Source organism: Anomaloglossus baeobatrachus, chromosome 6, assembly GCF_048569485.1.
Source record: "Anomaloglossus baeobatrachus isolate aAnoBae1 chromosome 6, aAnoBae1.hap1, whole genome shotgun sequence".
NCBI lineage: Eukaryota > Metazoa > Chordata > Amphibia > Anura > Aromobatidae > Anomaloglossus > Anomaloglossus baeobatrachus.
In genome coordinates this window covers 279,957,114-279,984,217 of record NC_134358.1, presented here as the reverse complement: position 1 = coordinate 279,984,217, position 27,104 = coordinate 279,957,114, and the positions used below count along the sequence as shown (strand labels likewise).

The following is a 27,104-nucleotide window of genomic DNA, read 5'->3' as shown; positions in this document are numbered from 1 at the left end:
ATTCCCTGCCTTGGCTTTTATGATAGTTCCTCCTTATTATCTGTGCTCTATCATTGTGATGTAATGTGCTACTTGCAAGGCATTATTTGGAAGTCAGCATGGTCGCTCCTGAGGTCTTCTGAGTTTTAAGTAACTAATGAAATTTTCTGCAATATATAAAAGGCAGTAGACATTTTTTTTATTCTCCTTAAGCAAATGGTAAATCTTTGAAATTTATTAGGACTTGGGACACTAATTTGCTTCATATCAAATTGATTTGTTTGTCTCTATTGTTTATTCTTTGGCTTCTTACAGATATTGATTCTTTACAACCAATGATTGTTCTATGCATTAAATAGACTATTAATATGACTCAACAGGAATATATTGCAGCTTTCCCTATGATGAAATATTAGTTATAGTTTCAGAATTGACGTATGAGAGTTTGAATACTCATGCTTACTATAGTATATGGTATCTAAACTAATCTATTGATTAGTTGTCCAATTATTAACATCCCCTTTGTTAGACAAAGTCTAAAGCCCCCTCCACACATAGCGAGATTGCTAGCGAGATCGCTGAACTGTCACAGGTTTTGTGACATATCAGCGACCTCACCAGCGATATCGCTGTGTGTGACAAGCAGCAGCGAGCGGGCCCCTGCTGCAAGGTCGCTGATCGTGACACAATGATCAGAACCATTTTTTTCTCATTGGTCTCCCGCTGTGCAGCACGCATTGGCTTGTTTGATGGTTGGAGACCAACGAGCGCCAGTTTTGAGTGTACCGGGAGCCGTTGCTATACGGGTCGCTGGTGGCTGATGGCTGGTCTCTGTGGAGATCTGCCTGATTGACAACTCAACAGAGACCATGCAGCGACGTTCCAGTTATCACTGCCAGGCCGGATCGCTGGTGGGATCGCTGGTACTTCGATTTGTGTAACGGGACCTTTAGAATATAACTGAACATAATTTTTCCACCGATTAGTGATCAGATGTATTTTGGGGGAACCCAGCATTAAGAATTTTATATGAATTCATCAATACCACAGTGGCAATTAGTCATTCTGCAGTTTTCATTAAAATGAATGTGCTTTCTAGGTAATGCATGGATTAACTAGCAGCTCCAAAGTGAGAAACATTTTATAACAGCCCTCTGTGGCTTATATAAGGTTCCTATATAAAGGCCCCCACTGCTAGCTGATAATTCCCTAACAGGATCTTCAATTTAGCCTTTCTATACAAGAAAACTCTTTTTAAGATATAGCCAACAGTGTTTACTAAAAATAACTTTCTCCATCAAGAACTTATCCCTTATACTGAACATGATTTTTAGCTCTACTATTTTATTGAGGTTTACCTGTATTCAATCATAGTAAGTAATATTGCCTTTCATGCTTCAAATGAATAAAGGAACATCATGAATTCCAGGAAGCTAGTACATATGTTTATTTCTGCGAGAAAAGGAGAAATAAAACATTGTGAAGAGTTGCTGACGATAAGATGATTTGTTCGCCATAGGTTAACACTCAGAATAATGTTTGCACCAAAATAGCAACCTAGAAGGAGGTAAATAACTCATACCGTAATAAGAAATGTGACTGGAATTTCTATCCATTTTCAACACAGATAACATTTTAAAAATTGATTACATTTAGGAGTCCACATTTTTTGCAAATTTTTATACATATTAAATTTAGATTTGGACCCTACAGCAGTTTTTGTGGCTGCTGCAAACATTGCTATTTCTATCATTGTTTTAGCCTACTCTATACTCTGAAATCATACACGGAGATGTTATTCTATTCTAGGAAATATTTAATGATGGGGAGAAATGTTTGGCTCATCTAAATGATTTCTGCTCAGCTAACCTAATTCCATTATCCGTTAGTCATGTTTACAGCGCACTGACAGCTAATAACTCAGGCGGAACTCTGTAACCATTTTTAATCTTCCTCTTCATCCAAGTCAGTGCTCAAAGTGCTTTGCTTCCTTGATTATTAAGGATCATGTGCACGTATCCTGTCAGCTTTCAGTTCATGGAATCTGAATAAGCCACAAGGTCAAATTTTTCAAACCAACTTTGCAGATTGACATATGATAATTACAAGTACCTATCAAAAGCGATTTGAATTATCTGAGACACAACACCTCAGACATTAACATTTGCTCTTCAAGCTTATGAAGGAAAATGCTGAACGACAGAATCTTTACTGTTAATGTTAGAGAAATGCCTGAATGACAAACTGTTTCTTATTTTCTTGCTTCAGACAGATAGAGGTTTGATAAACATAGAGAAATTGCCTTGTAATGCATTTGTTCTCATGTTTCATGGTAAATGCCATTGAGATGAAAGAAGTATTGGATAACAAATACATTCCATTTATAGTCTAGTAACAATCAAACTGAAACTTTAAAGAGGTTCTATAGCTTTAAAGAAAGGAATAAAATAGCAAAAGTACAGTGGAACCTTGTGTTACGAGCATAATTGGTTCCAGGAATGTGCTCTTAAAGCAAGTTACTCTTATATCAAAGCAAATTTTCCATAAGAAATAATTGAAACGCAGACAATTTGTTCCACAACCCAAAAATATTTACTGTATTTATATAATCTTATTACAGTAATACAAAATAATGTATTCATATAAAATTTTTACAGTACACTAATACAAAATACTGTACAGTACAGTAAACAACCTATATAACAGATTAAACGGCATGTTAGCTTATAGAATTATTGGTGTGCAGGAGGTACACTATAGAGAAAAAAATATGTATAAATATGACACCCATTATTCTAGTAGAATACACAAAAAACACCCCCCCAAATCTATTCTTCACAAAATAAGGCAGAACTAAGCCAAATGTGGGGTAGGAAGGTAACTGCACAGGCAATTAGATTACAGTATAAGCAATGTGCTGTACTGGTTAGCAGAAATACAATACTGTATCCACAACTGCAAATTGATAGACATGATATATAGTATATACTATACTGTACAATGGTATACTGTATAAAGTACATATGTACAGAAGTGGCAGGGGTCTCAGAGCATCAGACATACACCTGTGACTCATCCACTTCAATTAAAATTAATTTGAAATCTTTAAGTGCTGGCACAGAACCTAGCTCGTGCATGGGCAATGCCTTACATTATGCCAATATTATGGGTACTCTGGGGCAAATAATGCCACTTTAATTGTGTCTGTCAATCATTTTTGGACATGGGCACAGAGTTATTAATTCATATTTATCTCCAGTGATATATATTTGTTGGAGGCCCCACATATGTATAAAAATCTTTTGATTTCTGATGAGATATTGGAACAGAATCACAGAATAATTAATCAGTATTTATGTGCTGAAATGCCTGTTTGCAGAAGGCAGTAGGAACCAGAAATTTAGCTTTCAGAATGTAGATGCTGAAATTGCGTTCTCTGGCAGGAAATCAGATTTTTCAATCTCCATGTAGATGATGAAAAAGATATTTTTGCCTGAAGCACAGCTGTGGCCCTATTTACATGCAGAAATAGCAAGTTTGAGCTGGATTACAGATTTTGCGCTATTTAGATGCAAAAATAGCACTTTTGAGCTGTACTGCAGAATTTGAAATTTTTAGAAACAAAAATAGCAATTTGCAGCTGGACAACAGATTTTGTACTATTTAGAGGTAGAATAGCACTTTGGAGCTGGAACACAGATTGTGCTCCATTTAGAGGCAGAAATAGCACTTTGCAACTGGAACACAAATGTGTCTCTTTTTCGATAAATAGTAGCAAGTTTGACATGGAGCAAACTATCAGCTAGTCTATCATTAGATGATGAAATGCTGATTTGTGGCACACAACAATGTCCCCTACACTGCACGTCCCTATTCTACACTATCGCTCTCCTATCTATCTCAACTACCTATGATTAAACTCACTAACTAAGCTAACTGTCTTGCAGCATCAGCAGCACCTTCCCTAAGCTTTAGTAATCACAAAATGGCACCAAAGCCATATTTTATATGAAGAGGGACATGTGACTTAGGTAGTCAATGACACAAGCCCTTATGTTATGGTCAGGAGACCGCAAAAGATCTTGCATTTAAAGCAATAAAAAATGCTGGAAGATAATGCACAGGAGTAGTTGTAAACTTAGCTCGCTGCAATCCCCTAACTGCACAAACACAACTAGAAGTAGCATTGGAGCGTTCCTAATCAAGCTAGCCGCCTCGTCACCGCTGGAGAACTAAATTACCTCAAAGATGAAATGAGGAATCCTGACTTGCCTCAGAATAGCTCCAAAGGAAAGAGACAAGCCCCCAACATATAACAACGGTGATATAAGAAAAAATACCACACAGATAGAAAGTATAGATATAAGCAAAATTAGGTCCTGCTAGCTAGATAGTGAAGGATAGGATAGATTTTGTTGCTTGCAGCCAGTAAAAAATACCAACACCTGATAATCAAAAATTCCTTTCAAAGATCACACGATCTTTCCTCTCACTATATCAGGAACTCTTGTTCAACTACATCAGATACAAAAATACAAATCCTAGATCAGACAGGGAGCAAACTCCCTTTCTTGCTGGGAATAAATTGTCCTCCAAACAAAGTGCAGGAAGAGCTCTTATTCACATGCAAGAAACAAAAAGGTGCATGAGAGCTAATGAAATCTCAGAAGGAAAAAACAAAAATACTTAACAAGCATAGCTGTAGACCAGGATGACATGGAAACAAAACCGATGCAAAGGAATGAAAAACCCGCTGCAGAAATCATTCCTGGAGAATCCAAAAAGGAGCAGAAAAAAATGCAAAAACAGAACCTACAAGGAAAGGCAAAGCCTCAAAGCTGGAAGACAAAATTCAGGACATTTTCGTATGGAACAGAAACAATTATCACCGTCAAAAGCTACATAGAAACTACCTTCCTTTATTTCCCCAGGCTGGACTCCACAGGCTTCCTGGAACAGCCATCATCCCCTGCACCTGTCTGAGCGTCAGATGCAGAATCAGACTCACTACCAGCACTAGCCACCAGAGGGAGCCCAGAAACACTCTCGGGAACAGCACCATCTCTAATGATATTCACAACACCCTTGCGTCCAAACATTGTGGATGTTTTCTGTGCTCTGATTGGCTGCAGGGAACATCCACACAAAAAGTTAAGAAAAACAACAAATCTGCCGATCCTGTTACCTCTCCCGACCACCTCCCCTCATCAACCAGATCTCCCCGCTTATCATACAGCACCATTACAGTAGCAAAAGTAATATTAAAGTTTTGGAAAAGCTGAGAAAATGTATTGAGCCAAAATGAACATCGGTGACTTTTGGGGCAAGAGTCCAGATATCTGATTCCAAACCGATCCCACCAAGGATTGTATGATTTTCAACTTTTTCAATCAGGATCTCTTATCTTTAGTAAAAAAAAGTTGCAGAATTTTTGAGCAATTGAGGTTGTGTTAAAATGTTGCCACTTTTGGCATTCTCACAACATTTTTGCTTAGATACGATACAGTGAGCAAAACTGGGGTAAAAAGGGGGCAAGGTCACATCTAGTCATCAAGCTTATGAAAAGCAGCAGCATTCGCTGCACCTCAAATTTTACTTCATCAGGAACATAAATAGGACTTGTTTTGACGTGCACATAGAGGTCCCCAGCAAATCATGCCCAATTCCAGACTTTCTCTAAAACATTTTCATCCATCCAATACTTTTCTTCAAGAACAATATGTTAAGACTAGAGATGAGCGAACCGGTCGCGGTTCGGCTCGAGTTCGGTTCGCCGAACGGAGGTCTCTTTCGAGTTCGGTTCGTCGAACGTTTGACGAACCGAACTCGAACCGCATAGGAAACAATGGGAGGAAATAAAAAAAAACATAAAAACACCTAGAAAACACCCTCAAAGGTGTCCAAAAGGTGACAAACAACTCACAACACAACACAAACACATGGGAAAGTGACAAGGACATATACTCATGCGAAAACAAAAGAGATGGTCAAGGAAAAAGAGGAGGAGACACAGATATAAGCATGGCACGCCCTTCTAAAATCATGTAAAACACCGCAAGGTGACTCCAAGCGCAGTCTCCCTTTTTTCCAAAAATTAGGCCACACACACACCCACCCCTTCAGTGGCAGCACTTGTGCCCCAGTTGTACACTTCACAGCTAGATTTGCATCAAACACATTCAAAAATACGCCATACTTAACCGTCCCCAGAATGACACCGGGGTAGGTAGCAAAGTATTTGCTGAAACATGACTTGTTCATCTTGGCTCCTTTTAAAAAACACAGCAAGCAAGGGTTACTCCAAGCGGAGTCTCCCTTTTTTCCAAAAATTGGGCCACACACACCCACCCCTTCAGTGGCAGCACTTGTGCCCCAGTTGTACACTTCACAGCTAGATTTGCATCAAGCACATTCAAAAATACGCCATACTTAACCGTCCCCAGGATGACCCCGGGGTAGGTAGCAAAGTCTTTCCTGATCCTAGCTCTGTGCATCTTGGATCATTTTTAAAAACAATGTAAGCAAGGGTTACTCCAAGCGGAGTCTCCCTTTTTTCCAAAAATTGGGCCACACAGACACTCACCCCTTCAGTGGCAGCACTTGTGCCCCAGTTGTACACTTCACAGCTAGATTTGCATCAAGCACATTCACAAATATGCCATACTTAACCGTCCCCAGGATGACACCGCGGTAGGTAACAAAGTCTTTCCTGATCCCAGCTCTATTCATCTTGGAACATTTTTAAAAACAATGTAAGCAAGGGTTACTCCAAGCGGAGTCTCCCTTTTTTTCCAAAAATTGGGCCACACAGACACTAACCCCTTCAGTGGCAGCACTTGTGCCCCAGTTGTACACTTCACAGCTAGATTTGCATCAAGCACATTCAAAAATACGCCATAATTAACCGTCCCCAGGATGACCCCGGGGTAGATAGCAAAGTCTTTGCTGAACCATGACTTGTTCATCTTGGCTCCTTTTAAAAAACACAGCAAGCAAGGGTTACTCCAAGCGGAGTCTCCCTTTTTTTTAAAAAAATTGGGCCCCACACACACCCACCCCTTCAGTGGCAGCACCAGTTGTACACTTCACAGCTAGATTTGCATCAAGCACATTCAAAATACACAAGCATTTACTCTCCCCAGGATGACACAGGGGTAGTAAATTCCTTCTGGATCCATGACTTGTTCATTTTGATGAACATCAGTCTGTCCACATTGTCACTGGACAGACGCGTGCGCTTATCTGTCAGCACACACCCAGCAGCACTGAAGACACGTTCAGAGACAACGCTGGCAGCTGGACACGACAAAATCTCCAAGGCGTAAGTAAAGAGCTCTGGCCATTTTTCAAGATTTGAAGCCCAAAATGAGCAAGGCTCCATTTGCAAAGTCATGGCATCGATGTTCATTTGGAGATACTCCTGTATCATCCTCTCCAGCCGTTGACTATGTGTCAGACTTGTTGTCTCTGGTGGCCTTGCAAAGGAGGCTCTAAAAAAATTATGAAAAGATTCAATAAAATTGCTTTTACTAGCACCAGATACGGTGCTACTGGTACGGGTAGACTGTTGAAGATGACGAGATCGTCCCATGTTTGTCAAGTTACAACTGGGAGATTCACTCCCTGCACCTGCACGTTTGTTTGGTGGAAAAGCTGAGCTAAGATCGAGTAACAGCTTCTGCTGATACTCCTGCATACGTGCGTCCCTTTCTATGGCTGGAATTATGTCACAAAATTTGGACTTGTACCGGGGATCTAATAGTGTGTCAAGCAAGTAGTCATCATCACTTCTAATTTTAACAATACGAGGGTCATGTTGGAGGTAGTGCAGCAAGAAGGCACTCATGTGTCTTGCGCAGTCATGCAGACCAAGTCCACGCTGTGTTTGTGGCACAGAGGTGCTAACCGTTCTTTCTTCCTCTGACATCTCCCCCCAACCTCTTTCAACTGAAATTTGACCAAGGTCTCCCTCATCCGCTAAGTCTTCCATATCCAGGAACAGTTTGTCCTCCATTTCTTCATGTTCTCCTGCACCTTTCTCAACATTTCGCCTGCTACCATGCGCCCTTGTTGATCCCTGTCCCCCATGGTCACATGCCTGCCGCGTTGGTGATGATGAACGTCTGGACCTTGGTGATGTTGTTGTGTCTTGCGCATATGAATCCTCCTGTAGTTCCTCCCCTTCCTGTTGTCCCACCCCCTGACTCCGAATAGTGTTTAGCGTGTGCTCCAGCATGTAAATGACTGGAAATGTCATGCTGATAATGGCATTGTCAGCGCTAAACATATTCGTCGCCATGTCGAAACTCTGCAGAAGGGTGCATAGGTCCTTGATCTGAGACCACTCCATCAGGGTGATCTGCCCCACCTCTGCATCTCGTTGGCCCAGGCTATACGTCATGACGTATTGCACCAGGGCTCAGCGGTGCTGCCACAGTCGCTGTAACATGTGGAGAGTCGAATTCCAGCGTGTTGCCACATCGCATTTCAGGCGATGAACCGGCAGTCCGAAAGACTTCTGGAGCGATGCAAGTCGCTCAGCTGCGGCGGTTGAACGGCGGAAGTGAGCAGACAGTTTTCGTGCCCTGGCCAGAAGGCCATCTAGGCCGAAATAGTGTGTTAAAAATTGCTGGACAACAAAGTTCAACACGTGAGCCATACAAGGCACGTGTGTCACCTTGCCCAGGCGAAGGGCCGCACCCAGGTTTGCAGCATTGTCGCACACGGCCTTACCAGGCTGCAGGTTGAGTGGAGACAACCATTTATTAAACTCAGTCTCCAGAGCTGCCCACAACTCAGCCGCTGTGTGACTCCTATTTCCAAGTCATGTCAAGCTAAAAACCGCCTGATGCCATTGCGCTCTGCTGCCAGCATAGTAATGAGGGGTGCGTGATTCCTTCTGCGCAGTGAGAACGCTGGTGGCCTGACCAGGCAGGCTTGGGCCGAGGTGGAGGACCCAGATGAGGTGGAGGAGGCAGAAGCAGTGGCGGAACTTGGACAGACAGAGGATTGACACACAAGTCGTGGGAACGGCAAGACTTGTGCAGCAGACCCTTCACCATCTATCACCATAGTTACCCAGTGCCCAGTCAGCGACATGTAACGTCCCTGTCCATGCTTACTGGTCCAAGTATCTGTGGTGAAATGCACCCGTTCACACACAGAGTTTCTCAAGGAAGCGGTGATGTTGTGTGCGACATGCTGGTGTAGCGCGGGCACACCTTTCTTAGAGAAGTCGTGGCGACTGGGCATCTGGTACTGGGGCACAGCGACAGACATAAGGTCTCTAAAATCCTGTGTGTCCACCAGGCGGAAAGGCAGCATTTTGGTAGCCAAGAGCTTACAGAGGGATAAAGTCAACCTCTTAGCTTTGTCATGGGTCGCAGGAAATGGCCTTTTATTTGTCCACATCTGAGGGGCAGAGATCTGGCTGCTGTGTGTAGACGGTGTTGAGTAGAATGTCCCTGGAAAATGCAGGTTTGTGAGGAAAGTGCAGGCAGAGACATGATGTTGCCTTCATCCAACGTTGGTGCTATCGATGTCTGAGAGAGCTGTACACACGCACTTGTTTCCCCTTCCAAACCAACTGACGACCTACCAAGCAAACTGCCTGTTGCGGTTACAGTGGTGGAAGCTGTGCGTGGAAAACCAGGTGTGACAGCTGTCCCCACAGTCCTAGAAGATGAAGAGCGCGTGGATGCACTGGAAGAGGCGCCTGCTCCGCTAGGCCGCATTGCAGCATGGTGAGCTTCCCACTGGGACATATGATATTTATTCATGTGGCGATTCATGGAAGAAGTTGTCAAACTGCTGAGGTTTTGCCCTCTACTAACAGAATCACGACAAATTTTACAGATCAGATAATTTGGGCGATCTTTTGATATGTCAAAAAAGGACCAGGCTAGGTAAGGCTTAGAGGGCGTGCTACCTGCTGATCCACCCCGACTAGTGCTCAGAGGCACAGTGGTGGCTGAGGATGCAGTTGTAGATGTGCTACCAGTGCTCCGACTCTGTCCAGGAAGGCGCAAGGTAACTTCATCGTCAGTTGCATCCTCCTCCACCGTCTCTGTTGACCTCCTCGAGGGCCTGACTGTGGGTTGACAGTAGGTGGGATCTAGAACTTCCTCATCAATTGTTGTGTTTTCACTCCCCTCACCCTCAGAATGAGCCTCTTCTTGCCCTGACCGAATATAATATTTAAGTTGTCATCCCAATCTGGTATCTGCGTCTCATCGTCATCAGTATGTTCCTCATTGTCTATAACAACAGGTGTTACAGTTTGTGAAAAAGGGTCAACATTATGCTCAGAAACTTGGTCCTCACGGCCTGAATCAGAGTCACAAAGGTTCTGGGGATCACTGCAGACCATTTCCTGGTCTGTACTCACTGTAGCTTGGGAGCAGACCTCTGATTCCTAGGCTATAGTGTGACTGAACAGCTCTGCAGACTCAGCCATCTCAGTTCCACCATACTGTGCAGGTTGGATGGAGACTTCAGAGCTGGGAGAAAGGAAGTTTGATTGGGATGACAACTCAGAGGACTGGGTTTTTTTGGATGCGGTAGTTGAGTTGGCGGAGAGGGCACTTGTAGGACCACTTGAGATCCATTCAAGCATTTTCCTTTTTTGGCCATCATCTACCTTTGTTCCAGTTGTTCGTGTCCGTAAAAAAGGGAGCACATCGGATTGTCCACGGTAAGTAGTAGACATCTTACTTTTGCTGGAAGATGGTCTATCTTCAGCAGATGTTAATGGAGCTTTGCCACCTTCCCCACGGACAAACCCTTTTTTTCCTTTTCCAACACACCTCTTCCCCTTTCCACCAGCATCTGTCATTTGGCCACTCATTTTGATTGCGACAAGATTGTGCACTTAAAATGTGGTAGTAAAAATTGAGAGGTGGTGTAGATTGAAGCGGTGGTCTATCTTTATTAACAGCAGAATAAACAACAATAACTATCCCTGACAATGCAACTATGGCCCTTAAACTGGCAGCATAGTTTGCTAGTATAATGGCTTAGTAACAATGAGTTTGAGTGTGCAATGCAGAGGTGTTGCACATAGATTTGCACCAATGGGACACTAATGGAAGTCCAGCAGCCTTTTTTAGGATGCCACTAAGTTCACTCAGTGTTTGCTAGTATAATGGCTTAGTAACAAGGAGTTTGAGTGTGCAATGCAGAGGTGATGCACATAGATTTGCACCAGTGGGACACTAATGGAAGTCCAACAGCCACTTTTAGGATGCCACTAAGTTTACTCAGTGTTTGCTAGTATAATGGCTTAGTAACAATGAGTTTGAGTGTGCAATGCAGAGGTGATGCACATAGATTTGCACCAGTGGGACACTAATGCAAGTCCAACAGCCACTTTTAGGATGCCACTAAGTTTACTCGGTGTTTGCTAGTATAATAGCTTAGTAACAATGAGTTTGAGTGTGCAATGCAGAGGTGATGCACATAGATTTGCACCAGTGGGACACTAAAGGAAGTCCAACAGCCACTTTTAGGATGCCAGTAAGTTTACTCAGTGTTTGCTAGTATAATGGCTTAGTAACAATGGGTTTGAGTGTGCAATGCAGAGGTGCTGCACATAGATTTGCACCAGTGGGACACTAACGGAAGTCCAACAGCCACTTTTAGGATGCCACTAAGTTTACTCAGTGTTTGCTAGTATAATGGCTTAGTAACAATGAGTTTGAGTGTGCAATGCAGAGGTGCTGCACATAGATTTGCACCAGTGGGACACTAATAGAAGTCCAACAGCCACTTTTAGGATGCCAGTAAGTTTACTCAGTGTTTGGTAGTAAAATGGCTTAGTAACAATGAGTTTGAGTGTGCAATGCAGAGGTGATGCACATAGATTTGCACCAGTGGGACACTAATGGAAGTCCAACAGCCACTTTTAGGATGCCAGTAAGTTTACTCAGTGTTTGCTAGTATAATGGCTTAGTAACAATGGGTTTGAGTGTGCAATGCAGAGGTGCTGCACATAGATTTGCACCAGTGGGACACTAACGGAAGTCCAACAGCCACTTTTAGGATGCCACTAAGTTTACTCAGTGTTTGCTAGTATAATGGCTTAGTAACAATGAGTTTGAGTGTGCAATGCAGAGGTGCTGCACATAGATTTGCACCAGTGGGACACTAATAGAAGTCCAACAGCCACTTTTAGGATGCCAGTAAGTTTACTCAGTGTTTGGTAGTAAAATGGCTTAGTAACAATGAGTTTGAGTGTGCAATGCAGAGGTGATGCACATAGATTTGCACCAGTGGGACACTAATGGAAGTCCAACAGCCACTTTTAGGATGCCACTAAGTTTACTCAGTGTTTGCTAGTATAATGGCTTAGTAACAATGAGTTTGAGTGTGCAATGCAGAGGTGCTGCACATAGATTTGCACCAGTGGGACACTAATGGAAGTCCAACAGCCACTTTTAGGATGCCACTAAGTTTACTCAGTGTTTGCTAGTATAATGGCTTAGTAACAATGAGTTTGAGTGTGCAATGCAGAGGTGCTGCACATAGATTTGCACCAGTGGGACACTAATGGAAGTCCAACAGCCACTGTTAGGATGCCACTAAGTTTACTCAGTGTTTGCTAGTATAATGGCTTAGTAACAATGAGTTTGAGTGTGCAATGCAGAGGTGCTGCACATAGATTTGCACCAGTGGGACACTAATGGAAGTCCAACAGCCACTTTTAGGATGCCACTAAGTTTACTCAGTGTTTGCTAGTATAATGGCTTAGTAACAATGAGTTTGAGTGTGCAATGCAGAGGTGCTGCACATAGATTTGCACCAGTGGGACACTAATGGAAGTCCAACAGCCACTTTTAGGATGCCACTAAGTTCACTCAGTGTTTGCTAGTATAATGGCTTAGTAACAATGAGCTTGAGTGTGCAAAGGGCAGGAGGGTACAGTGGCAGGGTTGTGGGTCTGGGTAGAGGAAAGGAAGCCTCCCTTTCTATCCCTCCTAATGGGGAAATGCAGCAAGGAAATCCCTGACCTTAGCTACACAGACGCTGTCATCTTGTGTAGCTGTTAAAATCTGTTTTCACGGACCTGACTGTCACCTATGGCTCTGACCCTGCCAGTATTAGCCCTTAAAAGGACTAATAGAAACTTCTATCCCTATTCTGTATAGCGCTGTGTATAGAGCGTACACATCAGTATCGGAGACAGGAGCTACGCCAGCAGTGACTGACACCAAGACGCAGAAGGCAGATAATGGCGTACTGGAGGAAAATGTCCGTTTTTATAATGCCTAGACATGTGACATGGACATCCTATCACACATGCCGTTGCTTCTCTGGCTAAAAGTCCACTTAGCTGTGTGTGTGTCTGGGATTGGCCGACATGCTGGCCCGCCCCACTACACGCGCGCACTTAGGAAAGGAAGACAAGGAAAAAAAAAAATGGCGATCGCCATTATCAAAACAGCAGTGATCTGAATGCGCTGTTCCCGCACACTATACGCTGAAATTTCATAATAGTGTGAGTCACAGAGTGACTTACACTATTACAGCGGAAAGCCAGCTAGTAATTAGCTTGTCTTTTTGCTGCTAGAACCGTTCTCGAACATATCTAGAACTATCGAGCTTTAGCAAAAAGCTCAAGTTCTAGTTCGATCTAGAACAGCCTCCAAAATCACTCGAGCCGCGAACTGGAGAACCTCGAACCGCGAACCACGCTCAACTCTAGTTAAGACTCCTAAAAATCCAGAAAGTAAATTCTTTTGTGATATCTTTTCCAAAAATAGATCTTTCAGAACAATCAAGCCAGAAAAAAGTGTTAATTTCATTAATCAAATAATTATCATGAAAGAAATATGAAATTATTAATAATCACTTGAAGTAAATGGTATAATTATGACAGGCAAATAATTCAATATAAAAGGAATGGAGTATGCAAAGAACATCTTTGATTTTTTTCCCAACCAGTATACCTTTTAATGGCTGGTATTTATAATATATATTTATGAGGTATATTTTTTTTCTACTTTAACCAGCCACTATTAGTTAACAAAAAAATTACTATATTTGTGAATCCATTGAATTAATTCTGCTTCATGCTTCTAACCACAATATATTTTCCAGCATGGCCACTTGACAACCATCAACCTACATATAACTCAAAACAACACTTGAAATACCTGTTTTTCTGCATTTAATGATGTATTTGTTAAAAGTCAAGTGGCAAACAATCAGAAGATGGTATGAATTGCCCAACCAATCAAAACTCTGAATCTAATCAAAGTAACTTAAGCTTATGCTATCAAGACCACTTTAGCATCTGACAGTTCCAATATAAGGAGGTAAACAAATTAAATAAACAAATTTGCTATTTGACCCCAATTTGCACTACGTAAATCGATGAAGGCTCAATTTATTAACAGATTAAAACTTCAAGAAGGTAAAAAATCATGCACAAATGGGAGTAAAAGATAAAGAGATTGAAAGATATTAGGTAAAGAAAGTGAAATGTAGACAGACAATCAATGAAGTAGATTTTCATTTTATCACAACGAGATCCAGAGACTTTGTGACTGTAATGAGACTCTGGCATGTTTACATGTTAGGCCACCTAGTATATGCAATGAACTTCTTATTTTCACAGAACCAAAGTTTAAGGGTATGTGTCCACGATCAGGACTCACTGCGTCCTGGACACAGCGGGTCCTGATATGCGGGGCCGTGAGTCTCCACGAGGAGAATGCAGGAGACTGCAGCTGCACATACCCATAATCAGGGTTCAGTGCGCTGTGGTCTCTCGCCTGTGTTCTCCCTATGGAGGACGCATGCAAATCCACAGCAAATAATTGACATGCTGCAGCTTGGAAAGCCGCACAGCAGGTCAGTGTTTGCTGTGGAAGAAACAAAGCACAGTGGGCACGGGATTTCTAGAAATCACATCCACTATGCTTGTACTGTACAACGCAGCATTTTGGAAGCAGTGAAAACATGCTACATCCAAATCGCTGCAAACATTGATTGTGGGCATGCACCCTAAGGGTTGGTAACTTACTTTCGCCACAAGATAAAAATAATTTTAAGGAAAAGATTTGTCAACCAATCATTATTGCTAGAAACATTCTCAAGGAAGGACACTTTACATTATGTGCCTTTAAGACTATTCAGGCAGATGCCAAGCACAATGTTACGGGGGGCTGTCTGATAATAACCGAAAGGAGTATCAGACAGTCAGGGTCCACCGTGCAAAGACTTTGCTGCAGACTATGGCAGAGTGCAATACCTCTGTTAACTCACAGAAGGATATAATAAGAAAGTAAAGCAATTCCTCCCTTACTTGGAGGGTGTGTGGAATGATCTCTGTTAATAATCACAGAGACAAAGGCAATGTGTGCGAAATGGCACCTACCTAGGTCCGCTCTTCTAGTGGTGCAAAAGAGACGAACAGCAGCGTAAGCCGCACAAAGCTCCTACCTGCGTTCGCTCCACTAGTGTGCGAGGACACGAACCACTAGATATGGCACCTGCCTAGGTCCGCTCTTCTAGTGGTGCAAAAGAGACGAACAGCAGCGTAAGCCGCACAAAGCTCCTACCTCTGTTCGCTCCCCTAGTGTGCGAGGATACGAACAACTGCCAGACGCAGTATAAGGAACGTTACCCTAGCGGCAACGTCCACCTACGAGTAGAATCACAAGGCCCAGCCAGACCATGTGCCTCAGGCACCTGCCTATGTCCGCTCCCCTAAGAGGTAAGGATACGGACAGCAGCCGAAGCTGTAAGGTATAAGAACGCTACCCTGCCGGTAGCGCTCACCTAGCATAGACAGAGGAATGCCTAGAGGAACGCGCACAGAGCGTCTACTCATATGCATGAACCAAGAGGACTGAGCACCATGCGGCGTGTGTCAGGGTCTTATATAGACTCTGTGCCTCATCCAAGATGGAGGACACCAGAGCCAATCCGCTGCCAGAACGACAGGAGTGACGTCATGCTGGCCTATTACCGAGCAAGACGTCACAAGCACATGACCAGCGACCAATCGGCATAGAAGGTGTCAGAGACATGTGACCTCGTGTCAGCGATGATGTCACCCGCACATGTGCAATGGCTCCAAGATTGGACTTAGTCTCCGGCGCTCGCACATGTGCAGTAGCAAGAAATCTGGACTTAGTCTCCAGCGCTCGCACATGTGCAGTAGCAAGAAATCTGGACTTAGTCTCCAGCGCTCGCACATGTGCAGTAGCAAGAAATCTGGACTTAGTCTCCAGCGCTCGCACATGTGCAGTAGCAAGAAATCTGGACATAGTCTCCAGTGCTCGCAGCAACCGTAACAGTACCTCCCCCTCAAGGGCCCCCTTCCCGGCGACGCAGGTAATCGGCAACTAAGTCGGGAGCATGGACAGCCTCCTCAGGCTCCCAAGAGCGATGTTCCGGGCCATAGCCCTCCCAATCTATCAAGAAGAACCTGCGCCCTCTAACCATCTTAGAACCAACTATGGCTCGTACCTCATAGCTAGAGCGAGAGGAATCAGAGGCAGGAGAGTGCACTTCACGAGCGTGAGGTAAAATAGCCGGCTTTAGCAGTGAGACATGGAATTTGTCATGAATCCTAAGATGGACAGGTAACTTCAATTGATAGACTACAGGATTTACCTGTCGAAGAACCTCATAAGGACCCAGGAAGCGAGGAGCAAATTTGACAGAGCTCACTCTAAGTCTCACGTGTTTTGCAGAGAGCCACACAAAGTCCCCTGGAGAAAAGACAGGAGCCGGGCGACGAAACCGATCGGACACCGTCTTCATACGGTCCTTAGCTGCTTGGATCGACTCTTGAGTCCGATCCCAAACCTCTCTGGCATTAGTTGCCCAGTCGGCCACAAGAGGAGGAGGTGCAGCAGCGGGAAACGGTACCGGTACCCTAGGGTGTTGCCCATTATTGAGTACGAACGGTGTCTGCCCAGTGGCCTCAGCCAGCGAATTGTTAAGGGCAAATTCTGCCCAGGGTAGGAGGGAGGACCAGTTATCGTGGTTCTCAGCAACAAAGTGTCGAAGGTATATAATCATAGATTGATTGGTACGTTCAACCAAACCATTAGTCTCCGGATGGTATGCCGAAGAGAGATTCAACTCAATTTGCAGAAGGCTACAAAGATCTCGCCAGAAACGGGAAGTAAATTGCGGGCCTCTATCACAAATGATACGATCTGGCATCCCGTGAAGCCTAAAGACATGCTTGAGGAATGAGGTTCGGACCATTGCAGGACAGCAGAGAGCTTCGCAGGATCCATAGCCAGACCCTCTTGTGAGATAATGTAACCCAAAAAAGGCAATGAGGACTGCTCGAATACACATTTCTCGAGTTTAGCAAACAATGAGTGCTCCCTTAAACGGGAAAGGACACGAACGACATCCTGACGATGAGTCTCCAGATCAGGAGAAAAAATCAGGATGTCGTCCAGATACACCACTACTGAGGATAACAGTAAATCCCTGAACACATCGTTTACGAAGTCCTGAAATACTGCGGGTGCATTACATAACCCAAAAGGCATGACGAGGTATTCATAGTGACCGTCTCGGGTGTTAAAAGCGGTCTTCCATTCGTCACCCTTTCGAATTCGTACCAAGTTATACGCACCCCGCAGATCCAACTTCGTAAAAACTTGAGCTCCTCTCAGTCTGTCAAAGAGCTCCGAAATTAAAGGTAATGGGTATTTGTTCTTTATTGTGATTGCGTTGAGACCCCTGTAATCTATGCAGGGACGCAAATCACCCTCTTTCTTCCGAACAAAGAAAAACCCAGCTCCCGCGGGAGAGACAGACTTACGAATGAACCCCTTCTCTAAACTCTCTCTTATATAGGTCGACATGGCCTCTGACTCAGGTATCGACAGGGGGTAAACCCTGCCTTTAGGTGGAACCGAACCTGGGATAAGGTCTATGGCACAGTCATACGGCCTATGGGGTGGAAGAACCTCAGCACCCTGTTTGGAGAACACGTCAGCGAAATCCAAATAGGGTGTAGGTATGGGAGAGAGATCAGTTGATGCAACCGCAACGACCTTAGGTGGTAAGGGAAGGCATCGGGACTGACATTTCGAACCCCAACTAATAATGCTGTCAGACTCCCAGTCAATGTGAGGAGCATGAGTCCGAAGCCATGGAAGACCCAGAAGGACGTCGTCTATACCCTCAGGCAAAACAAGAAAAGAAATCTCCTCTATGTGACCCTGAGACAGGGAAAGGCGCAAGGGAACTGTCCTCAATGTAATGGAGTCAGACAACATAGTTCCATTAACAACACGGACAGGAATAGGCGCCTCTAACATGATAGAGGGAATATTGTGTCCCTTTACAAATCCTGAGGACACAAAAATCCCGTCAGCTCCGGAATCCACAAAAGCCATAATAGGCCATGTATTCTCAGATAACGAGAGCTGACCTGGGATACAACACTTAGAGGGTGCAGAAGACGTCTCTAGTAACCCCCCTCTAATGGTTACTAGGCCAGGGAGTTTCCCTGACGACTAGGACACTTGTTGGCATAGTGCCCAGCCTGACGACATACATAACATATAGGAGGACCAGACTTGCGTAGTCTGGAAAACGTATGACCTAACTCCATAGGAGTGGGAGATGTTTCAGATGTTGAGGAAGATGGTAGTGGACCCTCAACAACTGGAATAGCCCGATGCTTAGGGCGTGAGGAAGAGACCTCGAGTCTACGTTCCTTATGGCGTACATCGATCCTCGTTGCTACTGTGATCAAGTCCTCCAGAGAAGCAGGGACCTCACGAGTAGCAAGGGCATCCTTGACATAGCCTGCCAACCCTCTCCAGAAGATAGGAATCAACACCTTCTCTGGCCAATCTAGTTCTGCCACCAGAGTTCTAAAAGCAATGGCATAAGAACTAGTGGATAACGAACCCTGAGATAGATCTAACAGTCTCAGGGCCGCATCATGGGTAACCTGCGGACCCATGAATACCGCCCTAAGAGCATCAAGAAAGTCTTGATGTCTCAGAGTAACCACATCAGAGCGCTCCCATAGGGGAGTCGCCCATTCTAAGGCTTTGTCCTGAAGTAAGGAGATGATAAAGCCTACTCTGGACCTCTCCGTAGAGAAGCGAGAAGAGTTGACCTCTAGGTGTATCTGACACTGACTAATGAAACCACGACATGATCTGGCATCGCCAGAATATCTGTTTGGCAGAGTAAGTCGAGGATCATGTGCAGATGTCACCATGGTCTGAGGTTTATCCTCTATACTCTTGAGCCGTGACTCAAGTACTTGTATGTAACGGTGTAACTGCTGATATTCTGCCATAACTGCCAGACCCTTGGCTCAGTCCTAATGTTACGGGGGGCTGTCTGATAATAACCGAAAGGAGTATCAGACAGTCAGGGTCCACCGTGCAAAGACTTTGCTGCAGACTATGGCAGAGTGCAATACCTCTGTTAACTCACAGAAGGATATAATAAGAAAGTAAAGCAATTCCTCCCTTACTTGGAGGGTGTGTGGAATGATCTCTGTTAATAATCACAGAGACAAAGGCAATGTGTGCGAAATGGCACCTACCTAGGTCCGCTCTTCTAGTGGTGCAAAAGAGACGAACAGCAGCGTAAGCCGCACAAAGCTCCTACCTGCGTTCGCTCCACTAGTGTGCGAGGACACGAACCACTAGATATGGCACCTGCCTAGGTCCGCTCTTCTAGTGGTGCAAAAGAGACGAACAGCAGCGTAAGCCGCACAAAGCTCCTACCTCTGTTCGCTCCCCTAGTGTGCGAGGATACGAACAACTGCCAGACGCAGTATAAGGAACGTTACCCTAGCGGCAACGTCCACCTACGAGTAGAATCACAAGGCCCAGCCAGACCATGTGCCTCAGGCACCTGCCTATGTCCGCTCCCCTAAGAGGTAAGGATACGGACAGCAGCCGAAGCTGTAAGGTATAAGAACGCTACCCTGCCGGTAGCGCTCACCTAGCATAGACAGAGGAATGCCTAGAGGAACGCGCACAGAGCGTCTACTCATATGCATGAACCAAGAGGACTGAGCACCATGCGGCGTGTGTCAGGGTCTTATATAGACTCTGTGCCTCATCCAAGATGGAGGACACCAGAGCCAATCCGCTGCCAGAACGACAGGAGTGACGTCATGCTGGCCTATTACCGAGCAAGACGTCACAAGCACATGACCAGCGACCAATCGGCATAGAAGGTGTCAGAGACATGTGACCTCGTGTCAGCGATGATGTCACCCGCACATGTGCAATGGCTCCAAGATTGGACTTAGTCTCCGGCGCTCGCACATGTGCAGTAGCAAGAAATCTGGACTTAGTCTCCAGCGCTCGCACATGTGCAGTAGCAAGAAATCTGGACTTAGTCTCCAGCGCTCGCACATGTGCAGTAGCAAGAAATCTGGACTTAGTCTCCAGCGCTCGCACATGTGCAGTAGCAAGAAATCTGGACATAGTCTCCAGTGCTCGCAGCAACCGTAACACACAGTATAAAGCTTCACTGTCACATGTGCACAGTTAATAATTTAATAATTACCTAAAAACTCTAAAATGGCTATTATGAATAGGCTTGGTGCAAGATACTCCATGCACCAGAACCCAGGATTTTTCCTGGCTTTCACGCTTTAACCCATTTTCAGAGATCTGGAATGATACAGAGGTCCCTGGGTAAGGGTCACAGAGTCAGATGCTGTTCAGTGGGGCTAGCTGGCAAGCTGTGTCAGATCCAAAAGGTTACATCAGGAACAGAATCAAGATCAAGCACTTAGTCAAATGTAAAGCTGTCGGTCAATAAACAGGAAAATGAGAAATGAGGTCAAAATACAAGAGCTCAGGACATAGGCAAAATCAGTATACAATCTCTATAGACTGGCAGTGGGAGCTGGCTCTCTTGGGTTTATATAGAACAGCCCCACCCAGTGATGACAGCAGACAGAAGTCAAGATAACAAGATTAGCCTCAATGCTTCAAGACTAGAAAGAACCACAAATCCAAGCAATAAAATAGGATTAACACTATCAAGCATAACCTGTGAAAACAGTGTGGCACTGCCTATCAACCAAAGCAAAAAACAACCACAGATGTTACAGTGCCCTCCTCTTACAAGGGGCATTCAGACAGTTAGACCAGGTTGATGTCAAGATGGGCAAAACCTTTGGGAGAAAACATCGTCTTTCATGTTTTTTGTTTCAAGTCTAAATGTAACTACAAAATCAAACCTAGAGAAGAACAAGATACAGCTAGTTTGCCTAAGATTAAGGGGTACTTTGCACACTACGACATCGCAGCTGAGATGTCGGTGGGGTCAAATCGAAAGTGACGCACATCCGGCGTCGCTGTCGACATCGGAGTATGAGAATCCTTTTTGATACGATTAATGAGCGAAAAAGCGTCATAATCGTATCATCGGTGTAGTGTTGGTAATTTTTATAATGTCGCTGCAGCGATGGTACGATGTTGTTCCTCGTTCCTGCGGCAGCACACATCGCTGTGTGAGAAGCCGCAGGAGTGAGGAACATCTGCTTACCTGCATCATCGTGGCCCACGCCAGCTATGCAGAAGGACGGAGGTGGGCGGGATGTTTACGTCCCGCTCATCTCCGCCCCTCCGCATCTATTGGCCGGCTGCCGTGTGACGTCGCTGTGACACCGCATGACACGCCCCCTTAGGAAGGAGGCGGGTTGCCGGCCAGAGTGACATCGCAGGACAGGTAAGTGCGTGTGAAGCTGCCGTAGCGATAATATTCGCTACGGCAGCTATCACAAGATATCGCAACTGCGACGGGGCAGGGACTATCGCGCTCGGCATCGCAGCAATCGGCCTGCGATGTCGTAGTGTGCAAAATACACCTTAAGGCTGCTTTACACCAGACAATCTATCGTGCGATAGATCGTCGGGGTCACGGTTTTTGTGACGCACATCCGGCATCGCTGGCGATGCCGGCCTGTGTGACACCTCCTAGCGACGCAGTATCGCTCACAAATCGTGAGTCGTGTACTGCTCACTAGGTTCCATAATATCGTTTAATTTAGTAGTTCATCGTTTCCGGGGTAGCACACGCCGCTCCGTGTGACACCCCGGGAACGATGAACAGCAGCTCACCTGCGTCACGCGGCCGCAGCTGGCTATGTGAAGGAAGGAGGTGGGCGGGATATTTACGTCCCGCTCATCTCCGCCCCTCCGCTTCCATTGGCCAGCGGCCGTGTGACGTAGCTGTGACGCCGAACGTCCCTCCCACTCCAGGAAGTGGACGTTTGCCGCCCACAGCGAGGTCGCACGAGAGGTAAGTATGTGTGACGGGGGTTACTGACTTTGTGCGACACGGGCAGCGATTTGCCCGTGACGCAAAAAGGACGGTGGCGGGTACGATCGATTGTGAAATTGCACAATCGGTCGTACCGTGTAAAGCAGCCTTTAGTCTTTTGTCTGACTCAAGATTCTTCAGATTTCTATAGTCAGTAATAACCGTGACATTATGTTTGGCACCTTCGAAGAAGTGGTACCAGTTTATTGCCAAAAATTCATGATTGCCAATATCATACTTCATTTTTGCTTTCTGGTTTTTTTTCGCAATTCTTTTTCCAAGAGACGTAACTTTTTTATTTTTCAGTCAATATAGTCATGTGGGAGCTCTTTTTTTGTGGAACGAGCTTAACTTTTAATTGAAACCATAAGATTTACCATATAGTTTACTAGAAAACAGCAAACAAATTCCAAATGCAGAAAAATTGCAAAAAAAGTGCGATAGCTCTATGGTTTTTGAGATATTTTATTCACTGTGTTCGCTATATGGTAAAACCGATATGTGGGTATGATGCCTGAGGTCAGTGCAAGTTTGTAGACACCAAACATGTAGAGGTTTACTTTTATATAAGGGGTTGAAAGGTTAAAACAAAATCAGAAGTTTGTCCGAAAAAAGTGGTGTATGTTTTACGCCCTATTTCGTGACCTGTAGCTTTCTCATTTTTCGGGAGCTATGGCTCAGTGATGGCTTATTTTTTGCATCTCAGGCTGCTGATTTTAGCTGTACCATTTTTGCGCAGATGCTACATTTTCATTGCCTGTATTGCATTTTGTGCAAAATTTGTGGCGACTAAAAATGTAATTTTAGCGTTTGGATTTTTTTTTGCCGCTATGTCGTTTACCGATCAGATTTATTGATTTTATATTTTGCTAGATTGGGCATTTCTGAATGCAGCAATACCAAATGTGTGTATATTTTTTATTTTTTTAAACTTTAATTTTCAGTGGGGCCAAAGGGGGTGATTTGAACTTTTAGGTTTTTTTAATTTTTTTTACATTTTTTAAAACTTTTTTTAACTTATTTTTATTTTACTAGTCCCTCTAGGGGGCTATATGGATCAGCAATCTGATCGCTCTGCCATATCTGTAGTATCTCAGCTATACAGCTGTAAATAGCAGATATGCTCATTTTCTGCCTCACCCACCTCCGGGCCGGGTGAAACCAAAAGTAAGTTATTTGAGCTACAGGAGTCATCAGATGACCCTGTGCTACCTTGACAACCACCGGAAGTCACATGTTCACATCACGGGACTTCCGGTATAGGCCGGGGAGTAAATGTTTATCGCCGATGCCGTTATAATGGCGCTGTCACATATTCACAGTGCCATTGAAGGAGTTAAATGGCACGGGCAGATAAGGATTCCACTTGTGCCTGGCCGGAACACATCTCAGCTGTAAAAATCAGCTGAGATGTGCGCCGATCGTGGCAAGCTGCCGGCAGCAGACCGCGGGCAGTAACACTATGACCGCTAGGATGTAATATTATTATTATTATTATTGCGCCATCAATTCCATGGCGCTTTACATGTGAAAGGGGTATACATAATAGGGACAAGTACAATAATCATAAACAGTACAAGACACAGACAGGTACAGGAGGAGAGAGGTCCCTGCCTGCAAGGGCTCACAGTCTACAAGGGATAGATGAGGATACAGTAGGTTAGGGTAGAGCTGATTGTGAGGTGCTGTATCAGACTGAGGCTTACGGCATGTTGTAGGCTTGTCGGAAGAGGTGGGTCTTCAGGTTCCTTTTGAAGCTTGGCAAAGTAGGCGAGAGTCTGATGTGTTGTGGCAGAGCATTCCAGAGTATGGGGGGGCACGGGCAAAATCTTGGATGCGATCATGGGAAGAGGAGATGAGAGGGGAGTAGAGAAGGAGATCTTGTGAGGATCGGAGGTTACGTATAGGTAAGTACCGGGAGACTAGGTCACAGATGTAGGGAGGAGACAGGTTGTGGATGGCTTTGTATGTCATGGTTAGTGTTTTGTCCTGGAGTTGTTGGGCAATGGGAAGCCAGTGAAGGGATTGGCAGAGAGGAGAGGTCGGTGAGTAGCGGGGGGACAGGTGGATTAGCCGGGCAGCATAGTTTAAAATAGATTGTAGGGGTGTGAGACTGTTAGAAGGGAGGCCACAGAGCAGGAGGTTGCAATAATCCAGACGGGAGATAATAAGGGCATGTATTAGGGTTTTTGCAGCTTCTTGGGAAAGGAATGCATGGATCCGAGAAATATTTTTGATATTACTGCCCGTGGTTGTTTAGGGGTTAAGTCAGGAGTCAGGAAACCAATTCAATGAATCCTTTTTAATGGAGATAAAATAAAGTAAATAAAAATAAAGTTTATTATAGTCGTAGAAACCAGTACTTGCTGTGGATTGCCCAACACCACGGCTGCGAACATGTTTTTAAGGACAAAAAAATGACATGTATTAAAAAAGAAAATACGAACAAGCAGGGACAACTCCTTAGTGACATACTTCATCTCACCTTTGTTTAGAGGTGTATAATAAATTGCAGTGAGATTTGTAGGAAAACATAATTTTAGTAAAGGTGGACTAAGAACCTTTGCCACCAGTTTGGACATACAGTATTTCAGAGCTACAACGTTACTGGAGTATCAAAAAGCACAAGTTGTGCAATACTCAGGGACATGGCCAAGGTAAGGAAGGCTGAAAAGTGACCACCTTTGAACAAGAAACAAAATAAATGTCAAGACTGGGCAAAGAAATATCTTAAGACTGATTTTTCAAAGGTTTTATGGACTGATGAAATGAGAGTGACTCTTGATGGGCCAGATGGGTGGGCCACAGGCTGGATCAGTAAAGGGCAGAGAGTTCCACTCCGACTCAGATGTCAGCAAGGTGGAGGTGGGGTACTGGTATGGGCTGGTATCATCAAAGATGAACTTGTGGGACCTTTTCGGGTTGAGGATAGAGATCTTTGTTCACCTGATCTGAACACAATAGAGAACCTGTGGTCCCTCATAAAATGTGGAATACACAGGGAGGGAAAACAGCACACCTCTCGGAACAGTGTCTGGGAGGCTGTGGTGGCTGCTGCACGCAATGTTGATTGTAAACAGATCAAGCAACTGACAGAATCTATGGATGGTAGGCTGTTTAGTGTCATCATAAAGAAAGGTGGCTATATTGGTCACTAATTTTTTGGGATTTTGTTTTTTCATGTCAAAAATGTTTATTTCTAAGTTTTGTGCAGTTATATTGGTTTACTTGGTGAAAATAAACAAGTGAGATGGGAATATATTTGTTTTTTATTAAGTTGCCTAATAATTCTGCACAGTAATAGTAACCTGCACAAACAGATCCTCCTAAGATAGCCAAATCTAAAAATTACACACTCCAACTTCCAAAAATATTGTTACGATATTTATGAGTCTTTTGGATTGATTGAGAACGTAGTTGTTGATCAATAATAAAAAAATCCTCTAAAATACAACTTGCCTAATAATTCTGCACACGGTGTAGATAAAAGTTGGTGGAGGCTGAAACACAGACTACAACTTTCCCTATAAAACTATGTAATCCTATGATCAGTTGAAAATTAGTCGGGGAGGTTAAATTTGGGTTCAGGAATAAACGTGGGAGGTGCTACGGGTGCTTGCACCTGAACCATTTTATGATGGAGAATATGCTCTGTAAAACTGTGGACCAAATTTGCCAGGTCTTGCATTTAACCTACCACCATTTGAACGAGATCCATAATTTGTTAGGCCAGTCCATCTGTCACATGTGCACAGTTAGTAGTCACCTAGTAGCTTCAAAATGGCTACCATGAACAGCTTTGATGCAAACTACTTAATTTCCCAGAACAAAGGGGTAACCAGACTGTAGAGAACCACAAGACACAGGAAGCATTACCCACAATAACAGTGTGACACCACCTAGTGAACTATGCAGAAACCGGCACAAATTTTATATCCACTAACTCTAATTATGGGAGTTGTATACTGGAAACTTTTAGCACTCACTTGTTTAAACTTTTAGTTAAATTTTTATTACCTATTTTTACAGAGCTTTTACTTTTTTTCACCATGTATTTTAATTAAAATGGTCATTATGGTTGTACAGTGTAATGTCCTGTATTTATACTTTGATTCTAACTATTAGGTTAAAACACCAATCTGATGATTTTACTATCAAGCTGTCTACACTACAGTACATTAAATATAAAGCTACAGATACTTTATTTGAAGACAGATAATGCTGTATGTCTAATATGGAGCAGCATTCAGTTCTATTAGGTTTGGATAATTTCTTACTATTTAAATATTGTTGGATCTTGAAATAACACTATTTGAGAATGTGCAAATGAGAAAGTCATATAAAGTATTTATGCATACAACACAAAAAAATAAAGAGGGCTAATTGCTTCAACTTAAATAGCGTTGTTATTCCCATTAAACATTTAAAGATTTAAATATTGATTCAGATAAATTACTATTAATGAATGGAAAGGACCAATTACGTAAATCTAATACTATTCTGTCAATTATATCATTGTTAAACTTTACTGTGAACAGGTCAGCAGTGTGAGGGTTAACTGATTTAATCAGCGTATAACAGTGCAGAGGTTAAAAGACTTGTCACATTTCCACAGTACAGAGGTTAGTAGAATTAATCATGCCTCAGCCGTGTAGAGGATGTGAAACCCTAGGCAACAGTGTCAAGCCACTATCCAAGATTTTACAGTTCATTCAAGGCTATAGAATACAAAATCATATAAAACAACAAAATCCTTTGAAATATTAGAAGTCAATCTTTTCTGAAAATTATATATACATGCATATACTTCACCATCTGCACAGACAAGCATG

At 43.8% G+C, this 27,104-nt stretch overlaps 1 protein-coding gene across 8 annotated transcripts in view; it reads right to left on the bottom strand.

Moving 5' to 3' along the window:
* Window positions 1–27,104, bottom strand: part of CDH12 (cadherin 12) — a 1,513,562-nt gene that overhangs the window by 866,705 nt on the left and 619,753 nt on the right. For 2 of the 8 annotated variants that reach the window (XM_075314868.1, XM_075314864.1), the window contains one exon: window positions 1,338–1,431. The exons of the other annotated variants lie outside the window; for them this stretch is intronic. The gene's annotated coding sequence lies outside the window, so the exon portion shown is untranslated. The remainder of the gene's footprint in view (window positions 1–1,337; window positions 1,432–27,104) is intronic. 8 annotated transcript variants of the gene reach the window in all.